Here is a 17,784-nt window from a genome sequence, read left to right as displayed (position 1 = left end):
TTTTTCCTTCAGCAGCCAGTTCTTAAACTCTTACCAGAAAACAGAAGTTACTGTGCAGCTCCAACAGTAGGTGTGTTCGTCTTTCCTCTTCCTTTTGACAGAAACTGCATTGGTCTTCGTTGTTATGTTATCTTTATTCATTTATTTATTTTTATATATTTTGAATGTAATATGTGAGCTGTATTTCACTATGAAACGCCTGTTAGCCTCCCAGCGGTTGTGTTGAAAGAACCGGGGCGGGCAACATTTCCCGAAAGTCCCGATTTTTTATGCTTTCGTAAATGTTCCAGACAAGATCAAAGGAGTGTAGCTCCTTCGACGAAGACATCACAGGCATTGCGTGACATTTTTATCGAAAACTCTTCTCGTCAACGAAGAGGTTTTTCGTTTCTAGCTTTCTAATTCGTTCACTCATTCTCGGTTATCAGCTCAGATACGGTATGATCTAAGATGAAAACTGGTTGCGCCGTCAATTGTTGCACAAGCTGATAATGGTCCTTTCATTACCATGTGTCCAACCGTTCAGGATTTAATGAAAATTCAATAAAACAATTATTCCACTCACCAATTGTTTGGATAGGAGATGATTATAGCGAGCTGGGCACTGCGCGGGGTGCAGGGATGGCGTAGTGGTGAGAGCACTCGCCTCCCACCAATGTGGCCCGGGTTCGATTCCCAGACTCGGCGTCATATGTAGGTTGACTTTGTTGGTTCTCTACTCTGCACCGAGAGGTTTTCTCCGGGTACTCCGGTTTTCCCTCCCCTCAAAAACCGACATTTGACTTGATTTACTTTCATTGTTCATTTCAGTTTACAGTGTCCCCAATTAACGCTCCAGCGCTAGAACGACTAGACACTTAAATAAAGTTCCTTTCCTTTCCTTTCCTTTCCTTTGGTTATTTCCACAAGTTGGTCGCAGCGCAGAACGGTGAACCGGTTATAAACGTGCAAGCCGCATGTGTTAGGGAACCGCCTCATGATAGATATTGCTTTAAATTGTTGTTTACGAAACAGTTCAAGAAACGAGACATCATCTCTTACACATCCGATCCATTTAAAAACGAAGCTCTTAGAACAAGAGGTTTAGTTCAAGGTATGGTTAGAGCTTTCAACGGACAACTGAAGCGTTTTACTCACGATCCATGAAATCACGGTAGTGGGCACAATTTATCCCCCTTGCCGGTTTTACGTGAGAAATAATTCAGAGAAAGGAAATCGTGCTACTTCCTCAGCAAGCTACCAATGCATGGTCAGCGCTTCCTCACTGTTTTCAAATTCTGCTCTTGACATAACCTATTAGCTTTAAGCCTCCTTCGGCACTGACATTTTCAATGAACCGTAATAAGGATGTTGATTAAGTTTAAAGCCAAAAAAAAAACCCTTGTACTGATCCAATTAGAAAAAGAGCATGCAGTGATAAAACACCAACTCTAAGCCACTTGAGAGTAGATGATGTCACGTTGAAAGCCTTTTCGTTCCCACTCCGATGAGTTCTGGTTAAACTTCCTCAAATCTCAAATTTCTGGAATTTTAGTTTCCGAACCTCGCTTCTCAGTCTTAATATTTTCAGATAGTGCGCTTGCTTGAGCTTTTCAGCTGGTTCCCGCACTGGATTATACTTCGCCGTGCTTCCGTTATGCTTACCATGAGCCGGGGTGGATCCAGGATTTAGCCATGGGGGAATTCAGAGAATTGTGAGCCGAATTTAGGCCTCCGGGAGATTTCTAAATTTAGGCTCTCGGAAGCGTGATTTCCAGCGTTTAAAGGGCCATTGTTGCTTGGTTATTGATTATCTGGGACAAGGACTACGCTTTAGCACTTACAATAATGGAAAGCTTGCGATACAGAATATGTAAGATTGACGTGATCGTCGCATGCATTTATCTGGACAAAATAAGCAATTGTCTCTTCTAGACACCTGGAAAATTTCAAGTGGCTTTAACGAGATTCGAACCCACGGACCTCTGCGATGTCGGTGCAATGCTCTACCAATTGAAAAGTATAAAGCCACACAGTTGGGAGTAGGTCATTTCGTTTAAAAAATTATATATGAGACAATTGCTTAAATTCTCCAAGTAAGTGCGAGGATCACTTTAATTTTTCGTCTATAACTCGAACTTCAAATCCCGGGGGGGCGGGGGGAGGGGTACTCGATGTATCCCTGGTTGGGAAGGTGCGGCGCGGCCCCTCATACACTGACCCTGTTTAAGACAAATATCGCTGATTTTCCTACCCATTTTAAGACAGAATTCTGATTAAATTGATAAATCGATACCCTGATTAATACAAAAAATGATAAATTCGATACCTTGTTCAAGACGAAAATCCCGAAAAACATACCCTGGCTGGCCGCAAGTCTCCATTAAGCCCTTATAAGGGAGTACCCCCAGTCTATATCAAAATGTCATTTACAAAGCTTGAAAATCATTCTTAGTTGTTACGTGGCCGTGATTTTGCAAATGAAAGACTCTTGCTCTGCCAATTTGACGTTTAGAGCTCATAATTAACAAAATTACCTAAAATAGCGTGACCTAGCCCCTTTAATACAGAGTATAAAACTACACTTACCTTGACACTATATATTCTAGTGTATTCGCTATAGACGCTAAAAAGATCAACGAGTCAGATCCGGCCCAGTTTTGGTCTTTGGTGATCAGGGTCAAATTTGAACGTCGACTAAAGTTTTACCATACTGCTACTAAAACCGAAAAAAATAATTATAGGGCAAATTAAACTCTGACGTGCCTCGTTTCACGACCATCTGTATTACGAGGTCCTTCATAATTTAAATAATAAAAATTGAAACAAAAAAGATAGAAGCAAAAAAAAAAAAAAAAGCAAGGTAACACACCATCATGACACCAACCCGGTGTGGCCAACACATCACGCATGCGCACAACCATTTCACCACATCAATTGGCAGCCACGGACAGCTATTTCGGCCATGTTGGACCTCATAAGCAAGGCATAAACCAACACACCACCGTAAGCGGGTGTTTTACGCACCCCTTTACAGAAATGGCAGCTCCACATACAAGAAACGTGGTAAGCTGAGTTGGGAACAGCAAGTTAAAACATTTCTCCCACGGCAGGCATCTGGGTAGGTACGTGGATCATAAAAGAGATCGGTGTGTCAGTTGGGAGCAGGTCAATTTGTTGGGCTCATGTGTTCCTGTGAAAGGACTCGATCAATTCCATTGAAGCCACCTGAATTTTTCACTGAGGTGTTTGTAAGAGGAAATTGCTTAAATTGTTCCATAGTGGGAGGACCACTTTCCCATTTCTGCACAGACCAATTCGGCTAACTCAATGTTGTACCCAATTCAAATCTCTCGGGGTTGAGATTCTTTGTGTGTTGAATTTGCATGACAATGAAGCATTCACATTTAAATGATACGGAAATTCTTGGAACAAAACGTTTTATTCCCAGAGGATTTGAATTGGGTACAACATTGAGTTAGCCGAATTGGTCTATTCGCTCGTTTTCCTTGATTTAACAAATTTGGCAGCTCTTTGACAACTGCTCTTGCAATCGTGAAGCGGTTCATACACTAGTAAATATGATAATCGTCCTCCAAGCTTTTTTCATGTGAACTCTCCTTTTCCAAAAACTTGTCATCAGAAATGAACAATAATGCCATCTACACGACGAGAAAAAGTGATAATAGGAAACCCTAGCAAGGAAGGACGTTGTGGAAGCGATTAAGCCACTCTACATGAATACCGAGGCCACCATTATAACGCCTCACGGAGAAACAGAGTTCTTTAAGATCTCAACAGGGGTACTGCAAGGTGACACCCTCGCTCCCTTCATCTTCATCATTGTCCTCGGCCATGTTTTGCGTCTGTCCCTTGACCCATTGAACAACAGAGGTCTACAGATTCAGCTTAGACGTAGCAGAAGACACCCTGCACGACACCTCACCGACCTCGATTTCGCAGATGATTTAGCATTGGTCACCGAACAAGTGGAAGATTCTGAGGCCTTGTTCCAACCACTTGAAAAGGCCTTGATTGGCTTACATTGCAACACGAACAAGACGGAGTACGTCAACGCTGTTGAAAACTATAGAGACCTGAAATCCCTGTCTAGGAGTAAACCTCAAAAGAGTTGAAGATTTCAAATATCCCAGATCGTGGACCATGGACTCAGAGAAGGACTTTAAATCGCGGAAAGCATTAGCCTGGGTAGCCTGTAACAAGCTTGAGAAACTTTGGCACTCAACCCTGCCAAATGACATCAAAATCTACCTGTTCCAGTGCCTAATAGAGCGCATTCTTATCTACGGATCAGAAACCTGGACACTAGGACAGAAAAATCAGAAACGACTAGGTGGAACTTATATACAAACCTCCTCCGTAGGGTGCAAAATATTAGCCAAAGTGTAGCCGTACCCTCCCCCCGAAGGAAAAAAAACGGGACACGTAGGCTAGCAAAATATCCACTGCAACCAGCGCCCTACCAAGGAAAGAATTTACGGGAAACTACCACCGATTTCAGACACACTTAGGCGCAGGCGCTTCCTGTTCGCCGAGCATTTCCTGAGGGCCGAGGATGAAATCATTTCATCGCTCCTCCTGTGGAAGAAAAACATCGCGATCCGAAGTCGTAGAATGACTTTCCCCGGCTCAAATGCTATCGAGGGACACGGGCATTGCCCAAGAGGATCTGAGTAATGCTATGTTGGACCGAAACCTGTGGAAAACTGTTGTGGAAAACATCCCGGCCAGCGCCAAAGGCTGATACCCAACAAAGAAGGAGTAGGGATGTCTGTGGCTCGTGCCTGCCATCTCTGTGGACCAGAGTGATCGAATCCTCGAGTCCTGCAAGGGTCGTTTTCAGTCTGGGTCAGAGCGCCTACAGAAGGCGTTCCGACCTACTATAGTTTCCTCGTCGAGCTGCGCCCACCAACTGCAAAAAAGAGCGATTAGCTAGAAAGCCAAATATTATTCAGTTATTACTTAAAACTAAAATCACAGCTGTATCAAAAAGGGCTTTGTTCTTGCATCGAGAATCCAATTTTTCATTGTAAAGTTCGAATCCAGCTATCATTGATCACATGCCGGTTTTGGGGGTTATTAGCAACATACATGTTTCAAACAACGGCTTGAAACTGAGGGCAATTTCCAACTTAGATGTTGTAATGGGAGACAAAGAGTACCTCTTTACGATAACTCATTCAGTTAAAGGAAAAAATAGTTTTTTTAACGCAATGGGAATTTTTACATGTGGTTGACTAGCGTTTAATTTTCAGGATCACAACCTGTCACCAGCTGGCCCCACTGAGTTGTCAAGGAGGTGGGCTAACGCTTCCACCGAATAGCACAAGTGGTTTCGCTGTGACTTATGACTGGATAGTGATTTATACGGTGGATAGCGCTATCCATCGTTTGAACGACTGAGGCCAGGTCCTTCATAACATTGAAAACTGCATTTGATATGTCATTTCGTGTTAGCTAATATGATGAAAAATTGGCGGGGCGGGGGAAAAATTGTCATTAAACGTTTTCTTTGTGAAAGTACAGTCCTTTTTCGAGGAGTACTTTTATATACCGAAAACCATGTTCTGTTCTCCAAAACGTTTGCAATATTAATAATTTTAAACTAATATCCGAAGATCAACAAAAAAAAATTAGCTGTATCAAAATCTCAAAAAGGTTCATAATTCTGCTTTCGCTTGACGACAAATTGCTTTCGAACAAACTTTTCATACGAACTACGACTCACAGAACGGCATACGCACGAATCATGCGGTTTTACACGATCCGATCATCTCTACTTTAAAATACTTTTTTCGGCTCATCTTTTATCTGCAATGTTATCGCTCCTAAACGCGCTATTTTGACATTTGAACATGACAGTTTTTATCAAGGTTTTATCTCAATATTTAACTCATTTCATAAAAAAGGAAGAAAGCTTGTTTACATGTGAATATAATCGACTTCGAAATTAGCCCGAAATGGTTTCACTTTTATCTTTTTGTCTCGCTCAGCAACCTAGACAAATTGTCGGGGGAAAAGGAACGACGGATTTACCAGTGATTAACACAACTGTCTTGTTACTTTTATTGGAAAAATATTACACTCATCGGCAATCAATGCATAAGCTTTTTGTTTATCGCTCAAGTTATCCGCGCAAATACGATACTATTCTTGGAGGCCAACTTCTATAACTGTTTCGAAAAGTTTACTTGGGATACATTAGAAAAGCTTAGAGTAATCCCACTTGTCCTTCTTCGCCGTAGATAATGGAAACCTGTCTCTAAGGCTCATCTGCAAAATTTATCGCTTTAAAACCGTCGTTTTTAAAATCCGGTTCATTAGACTTACAGTTTGGAATAAACAGTTCGAAATTCGATTTAATAGGCTACATGCACGTTCCTTGATCTGCGAAGCGCTAACGCTGGAACCAAATAGTCGGGGCTTGCTTTTTCTTGCAAATTCCTCTCCGATTCGCATAGTACTGCTAAGGATATTAAACAAGACGAAGAAAATCAACGATAAAACGTACATAAACTATTTCATTTATTGTAAAATTTACAGTGATTTACGATATATCTTTTTGTACATATAAATTTCAACTCAATGGCCTCTAGGGGCCTACAAATAGAGCCCACAAAAGTAGGCAGTTTCATTTCACTTACTCGCCGATCCCGAATGTATAATAAGAAAAATTGTAGCGAATAATGAGAGATTGCTTATCTGAGAACCGCTTGAAAATTAAGGATTAAGGACATTCTAGAAAGAAGTAAACAAGCCGGCCTCAATTTACATCCTGGTATAGTATCGTAAGTGATGTTTTAATTTCTCAGCATGAACGTTTTGTGCTCAGTGCTGGAAATTTACCAATATTACATCTTTAAACGAGATAATATTAACCGTAGTTTTCAATCCCGGAATTTTAACAAACAAGCGATCCACGCACGTGTAACCAATTTTAGCTTGGTCAGGTAAAATGGTTCCATTTTCTCGACTGAAAAATGCAGTGTTTTCTAGCGCTACGAAGCTTCCTTGAGCAGCAATATCAGTATTAATACCACTTATGCTCTGTCAGAACTCAAGTCCTTTGTTATTGTCGTTCGGTGCCGACTGCGGGAGGGACACACCAAAATTGCCTTCCACGCAAAGTTGCGTTTTATCATAGATTACGCGCTCGCCCCGGAGCGAAACTCCGGCCATTTCCCAATGTTAACCAACATTTCACTTTCCATCAGAGCTGTTTGCTATGTTTAAGTTGGAGTCGACGGCAAGCACGCACCTATCCCCGTCTTAAGGCCGGTTTTTACAATACCATACACTGCTTTAAAGAAACAATGGACCATGTCATTTTTTACCACAATGTCGGACGAAGTCAAGCTATAGAAATCTTGACCAACGATACGACCATCAATTCTACCGTTTTTTTTGGTATGTCAAATGACCTTGTATAAGATCTCGCAAATTTTCAGTTTTTCTCAAGGTTCTTACTCAGGCTTAGAGCTTTGACAAGGAACACACATCGACGGTTACCGAAAGAAGGTGCTCGAATTAATCTACACCTCACCATCTCAGCCCAGATTCTGTTGTATGTTTTTTCACTTCCCTTCCGAGCCAGTGAGGATGTTTCCCTGCTGCCGTGTGATTCTCATCATCAGCTAATTAATTCTCACCGTTGGCGAAAAAAGCCTTCATCAGTCAAACACTCTTTAACAGTAACGGTGACAAAGTTTGTTGTTACATCTGTGATGAAAATCTGATCAATCAGTGGCTTTCGCCAGCCTGCTTTAATGCTCTCGTGAGGCAATTGGTGGTTTTCTGAAGAAGACACCGTCATTTCAGAAACCAACGTTTCTCCGTTTTTAAATCGCGCTTTACTTTGCAATCCAGTTTTTCGGCCTGTATCGCAGCCTGTGATGGTTGAAAAAATCCGCTTCTCGCTTCCATCGCTACGGTAGCAGCATGTGATTGGCGAGAGTGCGTCTTTGCTCTTATCAATGGAAGGGCAGCTTGCTTTGGCGAGAGGCTCCCCGTTCACTGTTTTTACAGTTTTTAGCGCAACCTCTCCGTTTGTGCCAGGTTTTGGAGTGCTAAAACCCTCTCGGTGAGTGTGCGAGACAGATTTTTTCATTTCGTGATCTGTTGATTCGTCACGATAAACGTTTTCATCCGCTCTACTTGCTTCGTGGACACGACATGGTTTACCGGACGTGCTTGTGTTCTTCTCAGGCACGACAACTTCACGGCCGTTTAAGCCTTCCGTAGTGATCTTTGATTTCATCTCCTCAGGACTATGGACCCTGTTGGAAACATCATCTCTGGTTTCGCTAGACAACGGCGTATTCGGCAGATCTAAACTCAAAAACTCCGTCGATTTTTCAGAGGAACTTCTCGCGTCAACGGCTCTGAATGGTGTCATTTTGTGGTTCGTCAAAGGTGCTCTCTCGTCATACCCTGCATCAACCGGACCACCGAAGTCGAACCGCTCCAGACTGATAACGTGGCGTTGAGCTTTCAAATTTGGAGTTATATCGTTGCCATTGATGTCAAGTTCGCCGGTGGAAACATCGTCGACTCCATAGCTGGAATCGCTGCTTTCGCTTTCATTAGCACGAATGTCTTCATCGTCAACACCATCCCAGTTGAACGAATTCGACTCAAAATGGGGACTCTGCAAACGATAAACAAATATTAAAGGCAAAAATAAATAGGACTTCACATGGAAGCTATGACAAGGCAAATTCATTAAAACTTAGCCGTGATGACAATTTAGAAAATTCTTGGCGCTCATCACGCCGACAGAGTCAGGTTCTCGTCGTGTTATTTGTGATGTATCTCTTCATTAGAAACATGGATATACAAACCGTGTCAATCCTAGGCTTTTTAGCAGAAGTTGTAATTCCTCTCTGCCACCTTGACCGTTTACCCCTTCGTTTACGGCTAAAATTTAAGAAGAAGAGAATTGACAAATGGACAAGGCAATGGTATCGAAACTTTGAAAAGTACAGCCGGGCAAAGGGACGAATAGACGAGAACATTTCAATGGTCTTCATTTACCTGTTTTCGTAGGCCAGAAGCAGTCGAGCGTCAAGTATATTATCCGCTGGTTCCCAGGTGTTGTGTCTGTAAAATTCGATAAGAAATTCTAATCCGTCCAAGGAGACAAATAAATTAATATGCACCGAGAAATCATACTTACTTCGGCGACCAGCCTTTCCATTTTACCAAATATTCGATCTTTCCCTGTCAAAAATGCAGAGAGAAATTCAACATTTCAGGCAGCCACTTCACGAGCAAAACATTGCTAAAGCGATAACGAGGGTCAGGCGAATTATCTCACTTTTCTCGTTCGCTTCTTCAGAATGCATTCGGCAGCGAAAATGCCGTCTACAGGCGGTGAATTGTCGTTGTTTTCAATCGCGGTCGTTTCAGCCATGTCTCCATGAACATTCATCTTCTACTTCGGGTAGAAATTCAATATTTGTTTGGCCCGAGAGAATTCGAATTTCATTCATTGTCCATCCCGTAATATTAACCAAAACAAAAAGCGATTACGTCATTTGGCAGGGGACCTATAAAAATGGCTGGCTGCTGACTTAGTTTATCTCTTCCTCGGTATAATTGTCTTTCTCTAATTGGCCTTATACACAGCCTTCAAAGGTGTTTAATTAAGATTTGAAAGGAAAAATGAAAATTATTGAAAGTAACTTGTTTCAATACTCGCCAGCGCAGTTCAATTCAATGTGTTTTTTAACCAGTGACGTCAGTACAGCACGTACATATCAAGCTTTTGCTAACAGTTTTTTTTTAAGCATTCTGCGTAATTTCCTACATATTTGGTATTGTTATTCAGCTGAAAGGATCGTTATGTAACTAATAAATGACAGAAGCACGTTATTATCAAAAGATATAAATTGCAACTTTGCAAGGAGGGATTTCACTGACACAGCAAATTTTTAAACATTCTCTCTCAACTGTTTAAATATAGATGCGGATTAGTCTGGTCCGTTTACGGTCTTGAACTAAATTTTAGTTTCGACAAGAGCCTGCGGAAAAAGTTCCCCATCCTATCTTGGTTTCCCTCTTCCAAGGAGATTCTATTCAACATGTTTCATAACTGAAGGAACAGCTAACTCATCTATTAAAATAAAATTTGCTTTACAAAAATAGTGATGACAATTCAATCTTTTAAATTGTCTACCTTTCAGTTGCAATCATGGAAATGAGAGCGACGATGAAGTCACATAATCAACTTCCTTTAATTTAATGAGTTGTCAGTCGTGAATCTTGCAACGGAACGAACCATCGAAAAGTTTTACAAGATGTTGTTTCACTTTGTTTAAAACAATTTTGCACTGGATATCGCTCAAAATTCAGCGAATTCGGGACATCATAACCTATCTTCCTGTCAAAAACCTACAGTATTAAGTTTCCTGCTGTCTGTTTTAGAGTTGAAATGGACTATGAAACTGTTTGTCAGCGACACCAAGTATAATCCAAGTCTTTTTTTATGAGAAAGCAGTAGGAATATTTACATGTAAGGTAGCTGACGTTTCCTCTTTAAATAACGGGTTTCGTCGAGTAGAGTTTGTCCGAGCTCATGAAAGGAAATATGCATCATTAAGACGCCTAATGAGGCATATTTTGTATCTATTTTTGTCGACACAAAAGGAGAATTCTGATGGCTAACCACAGCAAAGAACCGTCCTCCAAAAATAAGATGAACTCTGACTATATTTGTCTTAATAAATGTGTGCGTGCAAGATATTTTAAGCTCCTTCAAAAACTATAATAAGAACAAAGCATATAATTAGCTCTCTTACTCAAGGTATCAGACCAGTAAATTTATCGGGAAATGCTTGTTTTTCGCTGATTAACATTTATTTAGCTTGTTAAAACAAGTGTTAGGAAGTGCTATTTACATTTATTTATTTCTTGACTTCTTATTTTAATTTTCGCTTATCCACTTGCCACCGCCTTCTTTCTGGCATACTGAATTCAGTTCTTATTTTAACTGCCAATTGGTTTTAACCAAGTGTTAAACATAAAATGTCTTGAACACGATTATAACGAAGCGATTATAAGGCAGGGGAATGTATAGTTTGGTATAATTCATTCATATCATGTGTTTCGTTCTTCCCAGTATCATTATACGTCCGTCAGAAAGGGGCCTCGGACCAAGCTGTGATATCTGTGGCATTAAACTTCTGTGATATATATATAATATTTATTCTTTCATTAAACCCCTGAAGAGTGAAGCGATTCACAAAACAGGCTTGTCGGGAAATGTAGTTGCGTCCTTTTTTCCTCTTAAAATATTTATTCCGCTCTGCTTCAACGTATTGAGCACTGTTCCACGAGAAAATCGACTTACAGACTCCCTATATATATATATATATATATATATATATATATATATATATATATATATATATAGATAGATAGATAGATAGATAGATAGATAGATAGATAGATAGATAGATAGATAGATAGATAGATATAATTTTTATAATTTGTTATTTCTTATTACAGTGTTTTTCTCTTTAAAATTAATGCATTCTCGAACCCCACGTACGGTGTGTATTTTCAGTTCGGCAGGCCGCCAACGTCAAGAACTCAGAAAGTCCCGAAGTTATCGGGCGTATTTCGGGTGCCATAATATGCCCTGTCTCTTCAAAAGTAAAACGTCATCAAACTTTACAATTGTTTTGTTCTCTTTGGTCTTGAAAACACGTTCACAGATCATAATCTTAGTTTCAGGAATTGCTTTTCGGAACCGGAAAGTTTTCGCAGCTTTTGCGAAAAAGGCCACAGCAAGATATCCACATACGGCGCAAACATAACGTACGGCACTCAACAAATCCAAAAGTACCTTTTACATTCTTACAGTTGCCGTTGCCGTTATACAGTATTAGGGAGTTAGGATCAACGACGCGTTCGTGCAATGTGAGGGAAGCCTAAAACTAAATTGGTACGAGTGATAATGAACTGAAGATTCACATTTGTACGCCCGCGTTGTAGTCAAATCCTTAAATTTGGTGACTCACAAAACAAGATTATTATTGGTTAAAGGAGAAGAAAAGAGCCTTGCTGCAGTTGCAACCAATATGTTAGTGCTTTGCTTTGCCCTACTATGCAAAACAACTACGTGGGGAAAAAAAACAGATTTTAAGATTTGACGTCAACTTGAGAATTCAAAAGTTTTCGTACCAGTCCTGTTGTGGGAAGGATTTCCCATATTGTGCAACTTCACTGAACGCGTACGTTCAAGATGCAATGGTGGCGAAGCTTATTTCCCTTTCGTAAACGGTCGTTGCCATTTCTCAGAACGGTCGTTGCCATTTGAAACGGTCGATGCCATTTTTTTAGCTCTGAATTACACTCATTAGGTCTAACATCTCAAAAGGTTGTGGTTGCTGGTAGTTGTGTCCCGCTGGTCATATCAGTTAGAGTTAGGGTTAGGGTTCTGGTTAGGGTGAGGGCTATGAACCCGAGTTCGAGTCTTGAAATTTTCGGACTCTTTTTTTCCTCCGGTTTTTCTTTTCAAGTGAAGCTATGATCTTCGCAGTCATAACTGCGAAGATCATAGCTTCACTTGACTTCATATCCGCAGTTCATATATGATTCATTTCATATACCATTTCATCAGTTTTTCTTTTATAAATTTTTTTTTTCCTTTTTTGTCTTAATTTTTGTTAATATTTTTTCTTAGTTTGTTCCTTTTAACTTTCTTTGAAGTGAAGTGTGTAGTCGACCGTTATAAATGGCATCGACCGTTTCAAATGGCAACGACCGTTCTGAGAAATGGCAACGACCGTTTACGAAAGGGAAATTTGCGCGAAGTTCTTATTATGAAGTGGCGTTTTCTTTGGCGCAGCCAACGTAGTATCACCAAATTTATGGATAGAGTTTAACCACAACTTGAGCTGATACAACATGCAGGTTACTCTTTCGTCCTGTTTTAGTTCAACGGCTTTTCTACAATGAAGTTTCAGACTACTTCACAAACATTGCACAACGCAGAAACAAAACGGAAAAATTGTGAAATATTTTTTGAATGCACAGATGTTTAATTTGAGTGACGTTTTCTGCGCTGGCGGTTGCGTCGGCGCTATTAATTTAAAGATTCTTTACACGAGGGAAAGCAAGCCATTACGGGCCCTTGTTCAGTTCATAAATTTTCCCCAACATTGTGTTTTCTACATATTCATTAGGTGGCTCCGTTGGGGGTGGCAGTGAAGAGTTTCAAGTTGTGCGGAGGTTAGGAAGGAATGAACAACTGAGGGGAAGGGCGAACAAAATGTAGGTGCTTTGCAATCAAACTCGAGAAACAAAAGTAATCGCGGTGTAATGGCGTTAAATATGTAAACGCTGGAAGACGAACAAAACAAAAGGATCCATAATGTTAAAATAAAAGATCCTGTGTTTTCATTCTCCAACATGGACTGAGACGATGTATGACTGAGAACCAGCGAACTTTAGTCAACAGCGCCAGGTTGTACCTGACTTCGCTTTGCCAACGACGGTTCACTCGCTTCTTAAGTCTTATTATTCATGAAAGCCTAAGATATTTCTCTAATTAAACATCTATTGCTTTTTGCGGGCGCAATTATTATTTCTAGAACGTGACTGGGTTCATTTGAAGACTCGCCTCTCTATATTGACGTAAACTGCAACCCACGTTGAGGGATAAACTGCCCCACACGTATTTGATTAAAAGATCAGTGGGAACTCACATGCAGAATACTATTTATGTTCCTGACAGGCTGTGGTTGACATTTGCACGCAAAAAAATTCCCAACGAATTTTTAATCCGATGCTATTTTAAAAGCTTTTAAAATTATTCATTTATTATGATTTCATCGTTCGTTTACAAAGTAGCAGACTCGGTCAAGTTGGTGACTTTTGGGCTGGAAAACTGCTGAGTAGATAGATACAGCACTCTCGTCTTGTAGAAGAACGTCTAAGGCTTAAAGTTCTTATTTTATTTTTATTTTTATTTTTATTTTTTATTTTTTATTTTTTATTTTTTTTTTAGCCTGAAAACGTTGTGTGGCGGTTATACTAAGTTTGACTACTCATGCAATAAGAAAACCGCATTGTTAATGTTAAAATACGTCCGTAATTATAAGTATTTGAGTTAAGTGTCCTTTTCCAGTTTTACATTTATTTTACCTTTATTTATACTTCTCACGGCCTGGAAATGTTATCTTATTAAAATTTTGGTTAATCTCAACCTGACAGTTCTATTAAAAAAAGGTTCTTATAAGAGAAAAAGAGCGGTATGAAAACACAAATGAAAGAAATAAAAGGATTTGATGGTTTGCTTTGCGAAGAGATTGAATAATTAAAGACGGTATTGCAAAGTATATTTGAAGCCGGAGTCATTATCATTTTTATCCCTTGTGAATCTCTCCTATAACGGAAAATTCGAAACATGTTCCTAACTAAATTACCTAACGATTCAATAAAGGAAAGAGCGAAATGATTTGACGGTATTTGTTGATGCTACATTTTAACTGGGTCAAATGGATTCGGTCACCATTTTGGATCGCAACTAACCCCATCTTAACACTGCAACTGTGAGGAGAAGCTTAGCTAAATCACTTCGGCAGCAAATCAAGGATTGGCCCTAAATCATGCTTACTCAGAATCTATCCGCCATCAATTACTCGGTACAATTTTAATTTTGAATACATTTCATCACCACATCTCAAAATCCTTATAGTACCGTTTATCTATTTTTTGCTCAGGCTCTATGAAAGGCCGCGTGGACTTCATGGATCATCCTCGAAGCAGTCCAAGTTATTAGACAACGGAAGATCCTCTTTGTACTTCTTCACTGAGTCAAGCCGTTTGAAAAACATTTTTGTCGCAGAGTATGTTTGCTGGTCTTCGCTAATAAGACAACAAATACCTCGAATTGAAAATCAGTGGAGATTCAAGCCAAGGATTGTTGCTGGGAAACCGATTTAACTCTGAAATATTCGCCATACGTTATGTCACGAACCATCCACAGCATCTTTTCTTTATGTGGCAGTTTTTAATGCCACCTCCAAACCTGCAGTTGCCAGAAAATCCCCGCCCGGCAAATTCATTTAACACCCATACGAGCAAATAACAATTGAGACATAATAACTTTGACATAAAGTCTTCGTGAAACGAATGCTAAAATTTAGTTTTAAAAAAGGAGCATTGTGACATTAACTGATTTAATTTCACGACGGAGTAATTGAAAAGGTACTCATTTCTAAAGTTTAACCCCATTTTGATGAGTACTTGTAGAAGGGAAAGTTAGAGTATAGAAAAGCCTATCATGATTTTCAATTCAGTGTTACGGGTGGGATCGATTATCTCATTCTTAATTCTAAAGACACTTGCGACAATTTACGCACGTTTTCGATAATTTACCCTGGACGTTGTGAGACATGCCGGATATTATAGTAGAAGGAGATATCATTTTTTGCTCCGTCTTCACACTGCCGACGGAAAACAGACCAAATTTGACAGTGAAAACCTCCTTTACCGTCCAATTCCAAAAACATTAAATGATTAAAAAATAACAAAATAATATGGGCTTGCATGATTGAACCTTCCCTGTGTGTTTTTTATACTGAAGTTAGACCGACACTTCCTTTATCGGCTCACTACAAACATCGTTCACTATCAGTCGGCCTTTTTTGGCACCTCAGTCCGGAAGCTTTTAAGATATCTTTATTTGACTGTTTCTATTTACGACACGTCGATGAGACAAAGGGGAGATCTTTTTTACAGAGAGGAAACAGGTGAAAAGAGATAGCTAAGAATCGCGATTCCGTTCGACACGACACAAAGTGAGCGATAGACGAAAGATGCGTCTCTCATGTTATCCGTCTAGTGTAATGCACCAGTCAATTGAAACCCCACCCCGCAGGTCCCGGGGAAGGGTGGGGGGTTATACGGGCATTGAAGCTTTTTTCAGCAACAATCTGTCCCCTGGGGGTGGTGCATTTGAATAACTTTGACTTTGGGTCCCGTCCCCACGTGGGGCAAGAGTAGAACTGGGAGCAAGCACTGGCATTCGAGTTTCTTAATTAAGATGGCGGAAAGCGTGAGAAAGGTAAGAGCCCGGGGGTGGCAGGAGTAGTCCCTTATATACGCTATATATGTATATGCCGCCTTGTACCCGTATTTTTGGTAATGTAATCCTTAGATATTCCTTAGATAGGGTCACTAAATTGCAGTATCGACCCCAACGCGCTATAACTGTGAGTTTTATAGAGCTCCCCAGCGTTACTTTTTCCTTAGGCGTAATCCTAGATTACTGTACCTATTTTTTATATAACAATTAGACCCGTAGCCCGCAAGGGCTACGAGTCAATAGCCCATGAGGCGAAGCCGAATGAGCTATTGACCCGTGCCCCTTGAGGGCGAAGGGTCTAATTGTTTTATTATCACCCAACCAGTTGGACAGAAAAAGCAATAATAAAGTTAGCAAATGCAAGTTGAAGAAATATTTATTTGGGAATAAAACGAAAGAAAGCGTCACGCTTTACGCTACTCGAGGACTATTAGCTTACTAATAGTCCTCTACAAGCGTAGCCAATTAAAATGCAGGATTCGCATTAGTCCACTAGTTTGGTGATACTAAAATGTATTATTTATGTTAAATAATCAATGCTACTGCCACTAATGTCATGTTTACAGTTGAATTGGATTTGGATCATCCCCTAGATTAAACACTGCCACTTGCGAAATACTCACTCCCTGTTCAAATGTCATATAAATTATTTCGTGTACTTTAATCTTGTTGTCTGTTATGTTAAATTTTAGCCTGTGAAGTTCGTAATGCATATTTGAGTTATCATGAATTGTATCTGTTATCTGCTTGGTTTCAATATTTCACCAATCATAGGATATGCCTGAATTACAGATGGAGTCAACACATGAGCATGTATAGTTTACATAATTTTGTTTACACTCTTAAGAAGTTCATTTACAATATACAAGATTCCTAGTAAATCGTTCAGAGTTATATGGTTTCGTGTATCCGATCTTAGGGCGCTTTCCTTTTGTCAGAACTGGCCGACCAGACCCGTCAATTTGCATGGAAAATGCAACGATTTGACGGAACACTTGCATGATAATCTCTCGAATTCTTCTTGAGGAGTAGATTTCATCCTCGAAGTGTCTTAAATTTGGAGGCGTCGTACTGGAATTAGTTCTTTCAAATTCCCAATGTGGCCGGTCAGTTCTGCCATATGGAAAGCGTCCTAATTATGGTGTTATGTTATAATCTTTGATGCGTTATGTTGGTTATGTTCTGTTAATTAGCTACGCTGTTAGGGAAGTTAATTGAGAATCGACGACGGCTAGAGCAATAAAAGCGTCACTTCCTGAACTATAACAAGTTCTACACTTTCATAATAACTTTCTGATTATTCCATCTTGTTTACGTTGTAAAATATAGGTGAAGTATTCAATAGTTACTGCATGGGGTTTGTACTTGAGTTTTTGAAGAAAATATAGAGGATGACAGATTCACTGTTGCATGCTCCATAGTGGCCAAACCTTCAGGTGGCTCTAACCACTTTCAACACTTTGAAGAGATACTCTCTTTAGAAAGATTGGCACTGCACACTGTATCGCGTAACAGCAATGTTATGGTACCATATGAAACACCTATTATTGCTGAACAAGATGTGACGTAATAAGTTACCTTGGAAACGGGAAAGCCCGGTAAAAACACTCTATATTTTGGCTTTAGTTGCTCATATCTCAAAAACATTTTTAAAAAAAAACTTGGTGACCCCAATTTTTATTGCTGAA

The 17,784-nt window shown here is 39.9% G+C and overlaps 1 pseudogene; it reads right to left on the bottom strand.

The window, feature by feature from the left end:
• Window positions 1-6,508: 6,508 nt before the first annotated feature.
• LOC137969550 (polycomb group protein Pc-like) lies at window positions 6,509-9,611 on the bottom strand (annotated as a pseudogene).
• Between the last annotated feature and the right edge of the window lie 8,173 nt (window positions 9,612-17,784).

This window comes from Montipora foliosa, chromosome 9 (assembly GCF_036669935.1).
Source record: "Montipora foliosa isolate CH-2021 chromosome 9, ASM3666993v2, whole genome shotgun sequence".
In the NCBI taxonomy this organism is placed as follows: Eukaryota; Metazoa; Cnidaria; class Anthozoa; order Scleractinia; family Acroporidae; genus Montipora; species Montipora foliosa.
The sequence above is the reverse complement of the archived record's forward strand: the minus strand, read 5'-3'. Positions and strand labels throughout refer to the sequence as shown.